Source organism: Tamandua tetradactyla, chromosome 8 (assembly GCF_023851605.1).
Source record: "Tamandua tetradactyla isolate mTamTet1 chromosome 8, mTamTet1.pri, whole genome shotgun sequence".
Taxonomy (NCBI): Eukaryota; Metazoa; Chordata; class Mammalia; order Pilosa; family Myrmecophagidae; genus Tamandua; species Tamandua tetradactyla.
The window spans coordinates 110,605,358-110,621,095 of NC_135334.1; the positions used below are offsets into that span (position 1 = coordinate 110,605,358).

A 15,738-nucleotide genomic window follows, 5' to 3' on the forward strand; every position below is an offset into this window, starting at 1 on the left:
TCCCACATCTTCGGGGAGAAATTCGCATTGATACAAGGGATTAACAACGTTTTTAAACAGACATCCTCTCTGGATGAATTCCCTGACAGTTATTTTGTGGATTCTTTTAAAGTATCTATTCCATACTCCTTCCTTTTACAGATATAAAAACTGAAGCCCATGGAGACAAAAGTGTTTTGTCCAAGGTCAGAAAAAAGGTGAGGGCAGGGCTGAGACCAGACTAAGTCTCTCAATTTCTACTCCAGGTTTCTTTCCACCCTACTCTACCGCATTTCTTCAAATGTCTTCTCCTATTTTACTGGGTTTATAATATACTATCCTTACATTTATATGGTACTTGACAAAGTACATTCACATCTTCTGTTTCAATCACCTAATCTTAATAACCTGAAAGATTTTAGGGGTTTTGGTTGAATAAGTAAAGAAAGGATGTAACAATATAAAAACAGAAAGGGGGAGTGTTCATTTGTAAAAACAAAAAATAAACAGAAATACTGCCAGAATGGTTAAATTATGGATATGAAAAATCCAGGTTTATCCAAAAAGATAAATATGGAGAAGGTTCTCGGCTTTACAAACTACTTACCATAGGATTTTGGTACAGAGCCTGTCTATCTTACGCATTGGAAAGAGAATTTAACTTAACAAAAATTTCCCCTTTTAATATTTCTGAGTTTAAACCAATTATATTATGTGAAAAGTGTGGTGGGGATTTGGGGCCTGATTTTTATTTCTGAGGAACCACAGGAGTGATAAGGAGGGGTGTGAAGAAGGGCAGTGGATACTGACGTCCTATAGATTAATAGGTCAGAACAGAATCATAAATTCCGGAAGGGAAGAGATCTTAAGGAAACCTGACGTTTACTTAGCTGTACTGAGTTAATCCATTTAGACTACACACAAAATGGGCATTATAATAAGCTTATAATTACCAACATTTTCACTCTTTTAAAATACTATCACTCATTCTCCTCTGGCTTTCCCTTCCCAAGGCATAGGCATTTCCAGTTTGGTGAATAAACTGCATTCTTCCGGCTTTTAAAAAACACCACACAGTGCTGTCTGTACCACCCCCCAAATTAAATCAGACTTGTTGCAACACAGCTGCAGCTACAGGCTGCCAAGCCTTTCTGGAGGACACAGCAACTTCCGACTTGGCAGGGTGGGCTGCTAGTTTTCAGAGAGCCCTTCCAGCCCCGAAATGCCGACACATCCCTGATACGGTGAGCCTGGAACCCAACAAGAAAAAACAGCCTCACATCCTCATCTGAAAGGGGGAAGACCATAATTCTTGTGGCCATTCATTGATAAAGAAGCGAGTAACTTTCAGAAATGCACTAGAGGTTCACTGCTTGGCACACAGGAGGCTTCAATAAATGGTGGCATTAGCTAAGGACTGCTCTCTGAGTGCAAAGACACTTCTAAAAAGCCTCTTTCATCACTCTCATCTGTCTTTTTTGCAGTCCTTATTCCTTTTGCCATACAAGGTGCTTCTACCTCAGTCATCTGCAATCTAGGCAGCTCCCAGCAGGTAAGTAATCTTAAGGTCCGGAAACAAAGTATCCTGCTCAAGATCACATTGCAGTGTCAGATTCCAAATTTAAACCGAGGTCCAAGTGACTTTATTCTCTCTTCAGAACCTCTGAGGGGCTCAGATCCAGTAGAAGAGACAAGACAAAGGAGGAGCAGGAAAGACAACTGTCTTGAAACAAAACAGAGATCATAGTGGGGCTGTGGCTATTTTCCAATTATACCTCCATCAACTACAAAATCTATCCTGCCTCACCCCACGACCTTTCCCCAGTGGATTTTTCTTCCTTCATCAGCTTTGATAAATTGCAAAGCCCCACGGCAGGGACTGTTTCTTCCTCTCAGCTTTGTTTGAAGTATTGTGCTAGTAAGGCTCAAATAAAGGGCTATTATTAATGGTGACAATAATGCAATAGTATTTTCTCAAGGGCTTCCACGAGGGCTGCCAGATCTACGCCGTGCTACTTCCTGCCACTTCTCATTGGCACTTTCACCTGTGAGTCCTCAGCTGCCCAGCTGCAGAACCCAGCACAACCCTCCACATCTAGGTGCCCAAACTCCATCTCATTAGATTATCAAGGCCCCTGAAAATTGCACAGAGGAGAGGGAACCAATTCAGCATGACAGAGTGCCAGGAGAGGACTAAGGAGGCAGCCACAGGAGACAACATCAGGCCAAGGAGATAATGGGAGCCAGGTCGTTTTGAACTGAGTTCATTCCTAGCCCAGCGCCTCAGTGCTAAATGATTCTGGGGCCTGGTTTAGCATTCCTCATGCTTTGGTGCTAGCTCTGGTTTTCATTAGGTACCATAGGCCTGTGGATGCACTGACAGGTTAAGAGCTCAGTTCTCAGTGGGGGTGGGGGTAGGATGGGGTGCGGGGGAGGGGGGAGCCATTATGTGCATGGGCTTATATGTGGGGGCCCACATATGAGTGAGCCAGGCTTATCTCTTCCTATTTATGAGCTTTGGTTTCTCATTACAATTCATTAAAAAGCTCAGTGGAGGAAATAAGAGACTTTTATTGCAACAAACAGAACCAACAGGATGAGGGAGGATGGATGTGGTGAGAGGGTGGAGTTTAAACGTAAGTTCTTTTGCAGGTTCTCAGCTTTTGATTAGTACACCTTTGGGGGCAGGGTACTCACCTCTACCACCACGCTTATAAAGGGCAGGTCTGCTCATGCTTTACTTTTACTGTTACCTGTTAAAGGCCCTAGTAACCAAAGCTAACCTGAATCGGGAGAGCTTGGCCCTTCCCTGAGGCTTTCATGCCATGTGGGTGAATTCCTTCTTGGAGGGGCTGCAAAACCAGAGTAGGTTAGTAACGGGTTAAGAGTTTCCTGCACTGGTGTGGGACCAATTACTCAGTTTTGCCACAAACACCCTCTGCGGACAGAGCTCAGTTCCCCGCTTAGGATACAAAGATGAATGAGCCTGAACCCTGCCCCCAGGAACCCTTTTCTCCCCCACTAGCCTAAGGTGCTAGACCATGCTCAGAAATTAAAGGCACATCTGACATGTACCACACTGTCCTCAGACTCTGCTCCAGCCCTCCTGCTGACATCAGCTGGAGAGGCTGGTATTTGGGAGCCTGGGGGAGAGAGCATTAAACCCCTTGCCTACCATGGCAGGTGTGGGGGATGCTGAGGCCCTGCTCTCTCCTCTCCTCACTGCCATGGGGTTTGACATCTGATTGGCTTTGATCTGTAAGATGAATGGTCTACCAGAGAAATTTTTCCAGTATCTTTCTCTGAGGGAGGTGACAAAGACCTTCCAAAGTTTCTCTAGCAAGAGAAACGCAGGAGGGAGTCCCAGCTCCAACAGGAGTACTTCAAACCCACCTGATCTTTCAGAAGCAGCTTGGAGGGGAGCACTGGAGGAGGAGTACTAGGGTAGGATTTGAGGCAGAGAGCCAGAGGCTGGGATTCTAATTGGGGCTCTCCCTCCTCTTTAGTTTCCTCCTCTGTGAAATGAGAGCTTCACTTTACACTATACCAATGGTTAAATGGCAGCACTTCAGGGCACATGGTGACGTGTGGGTTTTGGCTCATTCTCTCTAATGTTCCTTTCGGCTCTAAATGCTGTGACTGTGGACAGGAGGAGGGGTGACCAGGGGCCTGTACACAACTGACACTTTTACAATGATGCAAGGGAAGAAAGAGAGGACTGGGGCCTTGAAAATAAAGCTTAATGGTCTGAATCCAAGCAAACTGATCCAGCTACTCTAGGCAGATCTTTCAAATTGCTCAGAGAATCTGATTTTGCTTGATATTTTTTTTCACCAACCTTTAGCATAGTTGCATGGTTACTCTATCACTTTCAGAACTTTCTCCCAAGCTAACCAAAGAAACCCAGATAGAGACTCAAAACCGATGGACAGATACAATGCTCTTCCAGACACCAACGATGGGTGGCCTGAACTGATGACTCCCCAGTCCCTCCTGGACACTACATTGTTTAAAGTGCCCCAGAACTACTGCCCTGGATGGACACGACCCTTCTGCTGGCCTGGAGCTATGTGGCGCAGGCCTGAGCCTGTGCTGCCTGAAGGCCGAGGCTGGACACCAACCCCCCCTACCCCTGCCCAGCCTTACTTCCTTATCCTCAGGCTTCCCCCTCCTCTGAAATGACTTCTAGCTCAAAAGATTTTTTTTTTTTTTTTTTTTTTACATGGGCGGGTACCAGGGATCAAACCTGGGTCCTCTGGCATGGCAGGCAACCATTTTTGCCTGCTGAGCCACCGTGGCCCTAGCTCAAAAGATTTTATAATCTCTCTCCCATCCCATGTCCTCAACCACCAAAAGGGAGGATTTTAATCCAGCCCCAAAAGCCTGGGAGTTCGTCCCTCCAGCCTGGTCATCTAAATTCCTTATCACTAAGTTGCTCCATCTAAAATCAAATGAAGGGAAAGGGTGATTTTGCTTATGTTTCTGAGGAAGACACAGGTATAAGAGAAATAATGAAAACAAAAGCAATACATTCCAGAGTCAGGTCTTTTACCTTCTTGGAACCTGGGCATTGCACAAAAGTCTGACACATTTGGGTCCATTCTCCACTATAGCTGGGGTAGCAGATAGGTGGGGACAGCCTTACCAGCATTTCTGTGAAATCATGGGGTAGAGAGGAAGAGAGGGGGGAAAGGATGCTAAAAGCAGGTACCCTCACTGGAGTCAAATCCTCTGATAGCTTGGGGACACCATGGCCATGCTTAGCCCAAGATGATGCTTTTAAAACCCACAGGTAGCCCAAAGGAACCCCTTCCATCCAGAACACCAGGCAGACTATCAACATAAGGCAAGTGCCCCACTCTGAGTTGGGAGGAAAGAACACTGATTCAGAGGCAGCAAGACTTGAGATCCAGTCCCACCTCTATCACCAATTCATCATATGATTTTAGAAGAGTCATGTCCCTCTGCCTGGGTCTTCACCTCCTTATCAGCGAGCTGACTAGGAGATGGGACAGGTCCCTTCCAGTGCTGACCCTGTCTGCTTCTCTATCAAGCATGAAAACTGTAGTGTGCCTTGTTATTTCTAAGCAAAGGCCCTGATTGTTCTCTACAGCATAAACTCTTCTATCTAAAAACCACAACCTCTCCTCTCCCCTCCCTCCCCCTGCCACCCCCTTCCTCTGAGATCCACAAGGCCAAAGTTACAAGGCATTCATTTATTTTTCTTCAGTGCTTCGGCTGAAAACTCTGATGACTAAGCCATTGAATTTTAATACGCTACTGTGCTCCTTGGAGTATTCCTTCACTTCCCAGCTCCCACCTCCCCCACCCCTGCACCCTCCCAGGACAAGAAGACATGTGGTAGTCGTTAGGAGCAGTTTGATGAAGTTTAGGTTTTCAGGGTAGGGGAGAGATGGGGGAGGGCTGGTAGTGAGGCATGATAAATGGACACAACAGTCCAGAGGACCACTCAAAATAAACATAAAGCTCTTTTTGAGTGGCGCCTACTAAAAACAAATTCCAAAAAAACTTTTTCCTCATTTTGTAGGAGGGGGGTGTGTGGAGTGGCAGTAGAGGTAGGGGAGGGAAGTTCTCTCAACTTAAATGAACGCTGTTCACAGAAGGAAACAATTCTCTCTATTGGCAGCAGCCAGAAGTGCACGTCGGGGTGCTGCCAGCCATATGTCATGAATGACAAGCCCTGCGTAGCTGAGGCCAGCATCCATTTCTTGGTGTCCCTCAGAAGAGCTAGCCAATGCTGGCCGAATTCCATGGAAAAGCCAGGGTCCCCAACACGCAGCTGAAAAGACTCAACCGGCCAAGAACACCCATTCACGCTCAGCACTGCTAACTTTCTGAAAGCCCCTCACACTCAGAGAGGGCCACCTTTCCTCCAGCCGCAAATTCTCTTTCCAGGACCCCAGTCCTTTCTGTGCTGCACTCTACATTTCTATCCACGCAGTTTAGAAAACATTAGACTTGAAATCTGGACATGAACTGTGTAGCACTGACACCAAAGAATCACCGTTAATGTTCCTAGGTGTGATAACGATATCGTGGTTATAAGAGAAAGGAACATTTGTTTTTTAGAGATACATACTTTAGTATGAATGAGTACTATGGCTTGGGATATGGAATATGGTTTCAGCACTTCAGTAACAACAAAAAGTGATAGGGGAAGTATGGAAAAATCAATGATAACTGCAGAGTATGGGTGACGGGTATGCTGGAATTCTTTGTACAACTCTTTTATACTTGGGCATATGTTTGAAAATATTCATCATAAAGAAAAAGATAACATTTACAAAAATGATCTAGACTTTCAATGGTAAGATTTCAGAAGCAATCTTTACAAACTGAGTTTATTCACTAGTGGGTGAGCTGGAAGGGTTAAAGGATCACCCTAGTAGGGAGAAGTATACCTTCTCTGTGGTTTTTGGTGCTGATTTCATTTGCGTGTGTTATACAAGAGGTTGGCAAAGCAGGTGCTACCTAAGATGGAAGTCTCATGTTCTTATGCTTTCCAGGAGGCCCCTGGAGACCTCCTTTATTAAAGCCTTCCAAGAGGGCATTTTATTTGGGATATCTCCCCAAGGATTCTTCAAGATGCATTCTAAGTGACTAAGAAAATGACAGCTCACTCTTCTCCCAATTTCTATTGTAAATAATACACGGATGGATGCAGAATATAAACCCTTCCCTGTTTTTTTTTTTTTTAAACTAGTGACTGATTTTTCCTTTTACACACTTGAGAGCTGATGCAAACAAGAAGAGACGACCACAGTAAAGAAATACTCTCCATGGAGCTCTTGGAATGAGACAAGAAGGCAGAAGGCACCATCATGCGAGGACCCCCCATTCCTCCTGAGAGGCCGCTATGGACCAGGCCCCCAGGTGGCCAGAGGAGAAAGACCCCTTTCACCGGACAATCCAGCCTAGCAGCCTGCGGTCAGACCAGGGTGTGGGGCCAGTTGTGCTCCTGGCAGATCACAGAAGCTTCTGTGCCTTGATGGCCACATTTGTAAAACAAGGATAATACCCAGTGCTTTGAAGAGCTTTAGACCCCCTCCCCCAGCCAGAGGGCGGGTGAGCCGCCCCAAGAGGCTCATCAGAGCAGTAGCTGCACTCTGTTTCCTGTCAGTCCACGGCTGCGGGGGGAGCGCTGCCGACCAGGCCCGCTCTGCGGTTCAAGCACTGGAGAAATGCCCATTGTGACAGGAACAGCTTCTTCTCTTTTTGTGGTTGCTGCTAAAAGGGGGATTGGTTTTACGAAACACACTGTGGTTTTCATCAGGAAGTGTCCTAGGTAGAGCCCAGAGGATGGGAGCATTGCTGGACGGGAATTAAATTGGGAGAAATTCCTGGCTTTGTTGTGAAGGGCAGATCTGCTGTGGGTTGTAGAGGATTTGTCTACATGGTGTTACAGCGGAAAACATCCCTCGTGCCACCTACCTGTAACAGCACCTGAGTCTGGGTGGTGGAAGAAACGAGGAAAAAGGGGTGGTTGTGACGGCTGACTGATCCCTCCAAGATCTACCCCAGAGGATGGCAAAAGTTTGCCATCTTTTTCTGAAAAGGATCAGAAAGTAAATATTGTATGCTCTGCAAGCCCTGTGTCTGTCCAAGCACCTGACTCTGCTATGGGAGCCTGACAGCAGCTTCACATGTAAACGAATGGGTATGGCTGTGAGCCAACTCAGGGAAATTTGAACTTCGTATAAATTTTACATGCCATGAAGAACTGCTCTTCTCTTGATTTTAATCTACCTTTTAAAACATAAAAACCATCCTTAGTAGGCAGGATCAGGCCTGTGAGCCCTAGCTTGCCAACCCCCGTGGCACACACCATAGAACCTCACGGAGGAAATGTGTTCTTCCACAGCTCCGCTGCTGTCACACCATCTAACAGTACAACTTCACCGCTCAAAACATATTTCCATATAATCCCTTAACCCAATCCTCTCGCCTGCTCTGTGTGGAGAGCTCAGTAGACATCAGCCTCATTTTACAGATGAGAAGACTGAGGCTCCAAGAAGTCAAATGCCAAGAAGTCAAATGCCTAGGGAGCAAGTGGGAGAGCCAGACTGAAGCTTACATCTTCCAGCTCCTTACCTGATGCCCCCACTCATACACCACACCACCCAAATAAACCTAAGCCAGCTTCTTCACCAGAGATGTACATTTACACCAACAATTCCCCAAGTCACCATGCGTCTTCCCCCAGATCACTTTTCCAGGAATCCTGCTGCAACCAGGGTGTTGGGGCACAGCTGGGAATTCTCTAGAATTACAGCTTCCTGGCCGAGAGAATGAACAGTACACGGGCCTCAGAGAAGGAAGAGTAGTGAGCAGTGTTCTGCGGCCTCTGCTGCATCTACCGAGTAGAGTTTCCAGGTTAAGTATGGTCCAATTAGCATCTGAAGGATTTAATCTGCTGCTGTTTTGGAGTTTTCCCTCCTCACGAGGTCAGTGGTTGACAACCAGTCCCAGTAGGGGCCAGGTATGCAAGAGAGAAGTTTAGGGGATGAGGACGCCTCCTGCAAATTCAAAAGTCTTTCCCCATAAAAAGGAAAGCTGCTACTCAGCCTTAGTAACTGTTGCCACATCTGGAAATCTCTCAATTTTTAAATGACAGCAAAATAATTTTTAAAAAATAATTGTTAGGTCAAAAGATGCCCAGAGGCCACCAAGGGTAGCCTCAGCCCGCAAGCCTATCTCTAGACCTTAGGTAGCTGATACCGTCTTGTAGTATACAAAGTTGATTCTCTGCTAAAAGTGTTCATCAGTGACAACCAGAGGGGGATGGGTGAGCCTTTCAATGAAGATGAGACAGAGAGAAACAACCAACCCACAAGACACTGAATAAAGCAGTACAGGAAAAGAAAAAATCTCTGTGCTGGGAAATAGATGAAGAACACTGAATTATTCACGACAGGTTCAGCCCAGGGCAGAAATGGAAAAATAAGTCCTTGCTGTGTCCTGGTTCAGACTAAATTGAACTTGACGATAGTCTGTCACAAGACACCTTTAATGGAAATGAAGACGATGATTACTGATGCCATCCAACATGGTGATTAATAATGCTCTCTTCCAAACCCCAACCGTGTCCTTGAATCCTGGGAAAGCGTCTGACCTAAGTCCAACCATCCAGACACTGGGTCCAGGGGAGGGAGCTCCAGGCCGGGATAGATACTCTCCTTCGCTCACATAATACTCTATAAACACACAAAAATGGTCTTTTCCACAGCGTAGGTCACTTGCTCAATCACATGTTCCTTGGTGGTGGGACCACAGTATATTCCTCCTAGCATCCCTGGCATCCTAGACAGTGGCTTTGACTGGCTAATGCAATGCTGTATGTTGTACCTAGTAGGGGCTCAATGCTTACTGAATGAGCAAATGGAAATTAACTTTTTTTTTTTTTACATGGGCAGGCACCGGGAATCGAACCCGCGTCCTCTGGCATGGCAGGTGAGCATTCTTGCTTGCTGAGCCACCGTGGCCCTGGAAATTAACTTTTAAGGAGCACCCATGTACATCATTGCAGCTGATGTTTGTAATACTAGGAGGTACCCATTATCAGTTCCACCAGACAGATGAGGAAAACAGCTCAGGGAATTTAATTTGCTCAAGGTAAAAAAGCTAATTCAGTCTCAAAGAAATACTTCCAAGGGTTACTGAACTTTCATGGCCTGCAAATTCTTGGAGGAGAAAGAGAGCAAAGCGAAAAGGACAGCAACGGACTCTGATTCAATTCCTTCTCAGGCTTGTCACAGACTGAAAAAAAAGGTCCAGGGCAGTCTGAGTCTGACACAGAGCTGGGCTCCCACTCCATCCACCTTTCAAGTATCCTCACTTACAAAGGAGCATTGTGTGCTCTGCTCTGGAGTCAGAAAGACCCAGGTTCATATTCCAACCTCACCACTTTCTATGTGAATTTATGCAATTTATTTGACCTTGCCAAAGCCTCAGTTTCCTTATCCGTCACCTAACTGGGTCGCTGGGAGGGTTATATAAAATAATGAATGTGAAATGCCTAGCACAGTGTTTGGCATACAATAAGAACTCAATACAACCTTAGCTGTGGTTTGTTTACTTGAACTTTTTTCTTTTTAATAATTATAAATTCAAAGGAAGCTGCAAAAATAATACAAAGTCTGTGTACCCCTCACCAGTTTAACCCAATGGTTACATCGTGCTACCTATAGCGTAATATCAAAACTAGGAAACTGACATTCGTACAATGTATGTGTATACACTATGCCATTTTATCACGTGTAGGTGGTTTCTCTACGTAATTACAACTATCTTATAACAAGCATGAGAGGCAGTACAAGGCTGTGTGTGGTTACACATACAGCCTCTAGGTCCACATTGTGTTCTAAAACTCACTCTGCCCTTTGTTTGCTGTGTGACCTTCAACAAGTTACTTAACTGTTCTGTGCCTGAGTCCCTTCCTCTATCTGTAAAAGGAAAATAACAAAAACAGCGCTTATCTCACAGGGTTGTTGTAAGGATTGAGTTAAAGTGTCTAAACAGTGCTAGGCACTTAGTAAGCACTCCATACTTTTAGCTATTATTATGTTCTTTATGCTATTTCTGGGACCTGGGGGAAGAAGGGAGAGGAAAATAATTTTGGTCCGACTTTTTTCACACGGCTCATGCCCTCCTTTTCCCTGGTTTAAGACCATGACGCCTTAAAGAAGTGAACATCGGAAACACCAGGATTCTGTTTTTGTTGTTGCTGTTATATGTTTTCTTTTAGAATAAACCCATGCTGCAATCTGGAGAGAAAATTCATGCTGTATAGGGCTGAGCCTATTTTTGGAAGATCTGGAATTCTCTCTGTTGGTGAACCTCAGCTGACTCTAGACTCACTGCTTTGGAGAGTAAACCAGCAAGAGATGTGGGAGGGGCACAGCCAGCTGTCTCTGCTGAACTCCCCACCCAACAAAAGCCAGCATTTGACCCCAGCCATGCAGCTAACAGCAACCTAGAGCGTTCACGCTTCCTCTTAAAGATGCCACTATCCATCGGAATTGTGACCACCTTGAGGGGCTTCAAGGCTGAGCGATGCTGACATACTCAGAGGAACAAGCTTTAATCTGACAGTGGGCTCCCTAGAGGGGGAGAACTGATGGTAGCCCCACAGTCTGGCTTAAAGGGCCAAGGCCCTAAAAACTTGCATCCCATTATATGCGAGGGTAGAGCACCACTGTAGGAAAGAGGAAGGAAATTAGACACCCCTAGCTGTATTGAAGGCATCACTCCAAAACAGGCTGTTGCTATGGGAGAAGGGATAACACAGTCATGTTCACAGCTAACATTTACTGAGCACTTATTATGTACTAAGTGCACTAAATTCACATACCAGTTGATGACATGGTACTGTTTACAGGAAGAGAACGGAAGGTCAGAGAAGCCAAGGGCACAACCAGTACCACAGAGCCAGGATTCAAATCGATACTGAGAAACTCCCCCCATGAAGCTCTAACCATCAGGCTTGCTGCCCCAGTTCCCCTGAGGGGGTTTCTGCCCTTTATTAACTGGTTAGGTCGGTTCTGGTTACAGCCCTTCTAGGATGGTCTTAAGCATAAACTCATCAAGTGATGGATCACTACATAGTATATTGGAATGGATTACATAAGAAAATTGTGCACCTCAGCTGACTTACATTAAAATGAGAAAAAAGCAAAAAGAAAGGACAGGCCATTTTTCTTGGCCAGCAGGTCTCACTGTGTCCTAGGTGGGAGGCACAGGGATCCTATTAAATATGCAGGTCAGCCCAAACTTGCTTTGAAAATTCACTGCAGGTTCCTAACCTGGAAACATTTCCTGCCTTTCCCTGTCCAGCCTTGCTCTCCTCCCCAGAGGCCACCAGTCATTCCAGACCATGTGGGGGTGATGACGTCAGCTGAGAGAACTGGACGAGCAGCCTCATCCGACTCCTGCCTGGGGGCCAATCCCAGATCCCCATGCAGGGCCACCGCGGCCCCGCAGAGGTGCTGGACGCTCCTGGGGTAGAAACGTCACGGGGTGCACGCCACACAGGCAGCCTCTGTCAAGATCCCTCATTCACCTCCTGCACTGTATCTACGAGGTAAATGACGGGGCCTAATCACATCACACACTGACTCCCTAAACTCAAAACCCAACAGGAAAAGTCAGATTCCAGCCCTTAGTACCTATTCGGCTTGGATCAGTGACAGCATTCCTTGCTCAAGACCTGACTCAGAGGATGGCTGCAGCCCACAGGCTGGGGCTCTGGAAGGAGAGTGAGCTACAGGCAATGCCCTGCTCACCCTCTGGAATTAGGGCTATACATTATGACAAAAGAACAGCTAGTCCACACCCCTCAAATCCCAGTGAGAACTGTCTCATCCCTGCCGTGATAACAGCATGCATCAGACTTCCTCCAGTGTCCTTTCATTAAAGGGAGATGGTAGGGATGATGCCAGGCCACAAACTTCCCCTGAATATGGGGCATTGTTTTCCTATTATTCTGCCATAAAGGGACCTGCAACTGTCATCGAATCCCTGGTTTCTTGCCTAGAAACATGCACAGATGACACTGATACCAACCACAGCCATGGTTTTTATAGACACCTCGGTCCATGGTAAGTCATCCCTACTTATTTCGATCCTGACTTTGCCCTTTTCTCTCTGGATCATTTTTCACCTGCTTTTACGAACTGGAATGACAAGTTTCCCTGGGGCAGGTGAAGAGTGGTTGCTAATTATGCACACAGCATGCTAAGGAATAATCATGCACTCTTCTGCCCTTTCATGTAAAAAACACCAATGCTTTCAACCCAGAACTGCTTACATGCACTATCCCATCAGGTAAGCCGGACAAAGGACCCATCAGGTAAACCGGACAAAGGACCCATCAGGTGAGCCGGACAAAGGACCCATCAGGTATGCTGGACAAAGGACCGGGGTCATCTTCACAGGTGGGTCTCCTGTACTACCTTGCTAGAAGTATTTACAAAGTGGGACCACTGCTGGGTGGTGGAGAGGGAGTACGGCCTTCACTTCTTCAAGTGAGGCTGCTGTCAAGCACCGAACAGTGAGGTTTACACATTTCACTCATTCTCCCATCAAGCTTCCAGAAAAACAAACAGCATTTGGGCACTGTCAACTTGGGAGGACTTTGAACTGACAACTCAAGAAGTCAAAACCTTAGTTTCTTAGATGGGCTTCTGTATGAGACCACAGACCCTAAAACTAGAAAAAGGAAATGTTCAAACAGAAAAAATTCAACATTAGAGAGGTAATGTCAGAAATCCTGACTCAGCATGACTACTAATGACAAAGAACACACTGTTAAAGGGTCCTGACCAATTCAGATGTTTTAAAGACTGTTTAGAATAGATGGCTGTCTATCTCCCCACAACTTAATCAGTTATTCTTGGCTGCAAATAAAACTGATGCTGGTACTTATTTGATGTTATACTTCATAATCCAGTTACTAGTCTTAAGGGGAAATATTAATGCAAAAAATCCCACTTGGCTATATATGCCATATGGGAAAAATATAGGGCAGTGGGATTCTTCGCCCTACGCCCCAAGCATGCCATTTCATCTCTCTGCCTTATTGGTATACACATCTGGATTACATAAATTTTGAGTATGCTTTTCAATATGAGTCCTGTTTAGGGTTACAATACTTGACAGATCTTGAATAGCAGGATGTCAAATCAAATTAGCTTGACCAACCACAGGGCAAAGGGGTGAGAAGGATGCCCGGCTGGGAAGACTACAACAGTCAACAGGAATTCTCAGCTGACCCATTGTTTCTTGTTTAGTTAGAAAACAGGTTTCAGAAGTGACCTAATGAACTTTCAGGTCCAGATTAACGTTGACCTACAGATCCATCTTTACATCCCTTACCAGAAGCAGCAGTTGGAAGGAAGTAAGCAAGCAGGCTTGGAGGGGAGTGGGGGAGGGAGTCTGTTAATTCATCCCAATTTCTACAGCATAGCCATGAGGATGCTCAAATTTTCAAATGTTTCTCAAAGCCATTCCACTTGCAAGGCAATTTTACAGAGAAATGATAGTCCCAAACACAAAAAATATATGAAAAATGTATTTCAGGACAAATTTACCCCTCAGGTCTTCCACATAGCTCTCCAGAGTTTGAGTTAGAGTTTAACTCAAAGTTTTACCAGAGTTTGGGTCAGGGGCTGGTTCAGGACTGTTCATTTGCCTGAGAAATGTGCATTTAAGGGGTCAAATGAAACCACTGGATGCAACCCTACTAATCCATGCTCTCACAGATACTGTCTTTACAGTTTCATATCTCACCATCATCACTCAAGTTCAGAAAGGCATCTTTCAGCATGTCATGACACTAGTATTTCAAGAGGACAATGAGTTGGTAAGACAATAAGTATTTTATGATCAAATCTAATAGTGACTAGCTACAAAAAAATACTTACCGAATAATTTTTTTTTTTTTTGCATGGGCAAGCAAAAAATGGGAATCGATCCTGGGTCTCCAGCATGGCAGGTGAGAACTCTGCCTGCTGAGCTGAGCCACCGTGGCCCACCCTACCAAATACTTTTAATTCCATCATTTCCTAACATCTTATTAAAAAATATTAAGTTCTCATCTCTTAAACCTCACATATCATTTATTAGAAACTATTTTGGGATAATTAGACAGCCCAGCATTTCTTAAGTGTTTCCTCCTAGCTCCTAAGGATGTTAATAGATGTTTTATGTGTGTGTGGGGGGAAGTGTTCTTGGTGAATTTAACTCGGGCACTACTGGGTTATCCAACATTAAGTAGGTTTATTTGCTACAGGATTTCTCAGAGCCTTAAATATACAACTATGTGTTATAAAATGCTAAGAGGAAGAGACAGTATAATGCATCTTCTCAACATATTTGGCCATGGAACCTTTTCTTGCGATGCCTTTTCACATGACCAGTGATCTAAGAATCACTTTGGCGAATAGCGAGTTAGTTAATAGAAGTTCTACAGATAAGGAAACTAAGGCTAAGCGATGTTCCAGGCTTCTGTCTGGACACAGTGAAGGAACGGCTGAGTGTCATGAGCCCCTGTGGACCCCTGAGGGAAAGAGCGTGTCCTGTGGCTGACTTCCTACCCTCTAGAGCGTGAGCTTGTCTATAATGCTGTTCACTGCCTTCTAGGTCTCCCAAATGTCCAACTACTCCGGTTGGAGTAGAAATTTCATAGGCACCTTCGGGAGAACTAACTCCCTGCACACACACAAAGCTGTATGCTAGCATTTCTATGCACGAGACTCAAAGCCAACTTGGAAATGCTTAGCAGATGGGCTCTGAGTCAGCCTACCACCACAAACAGGTTGGGAAGATGCCTGCAATCCCGGGCACTACAAAAGTACAGCTCCAAAGACCACCATGAACCTCTGGGGTGGTCTAATATGATAATTGCTTTTGAAAAGTACACCCAGAAAGGCAGCTCTACAGGCATGGATGTGGGAGGTGGGAGAAGGGGTGTGTGCAGAGGGGTCCCGGTTTCTCTCTGGTGTTCTGACAGTCACTGGGGAAGCAAATCAGAAACCAGAAACTGATACCAACCACCGTGTGGGTCCTCTGCCTGATGCATACAATGACCAATCCTGTGACACCAGGGTTTCAAAGGGGGAAACAGCTTTATGGCAAAGCACAAAGCAAGAAGAACAGGAGGGTTATGGGCCTTACATCTGTCTCCCTGAACTGCAGTAACTCTGAGAGCTTCACAGTATTTGAAGACAGGCAAGTTTAGGA

The 15,738-nt window shown here is 45.4% G+C and overlaps 1 protein-coding gene and 1 long non-coding RNA gene across 3 annotated transcripts in view; one reads left to right on the forward strand and one right to left on the reverse strand.

Moving 5' to 3' along the window:
* The window catches only part of ABTB2 (ankyrin repeat and BTB domain containing 2), a 177,149-nt gene that overhangs the window by 96,693 nt on the left and 64,718 nt on the right, over positions 1 to 15,738 (reverse strand). The gene's annotated exons all lie outside the window — the stretch shown is intronic.
* LOC143644856 (uncharacterized) lies at positions 12,353 to 14,593 on the forward strand. Of its 2 annotated transcripts, none has more exons than XR_013156909.1 (5): positions 12,353 to 12,596; positions 12,823 to 12,932; positions 13,788 to 13,894; positions 14,259 to 14,359; positions 14,453 to 14,593. It is a non-coding gene; the product is annotated as an uncharacterized LOC143644856 (long non-coding RNA). The 2 variants fall into 2 exon arrangements; XR_013156908.1 differs by having other exon boundaries at positions 12,355 to 12,596; positions 14,274 to 14,359.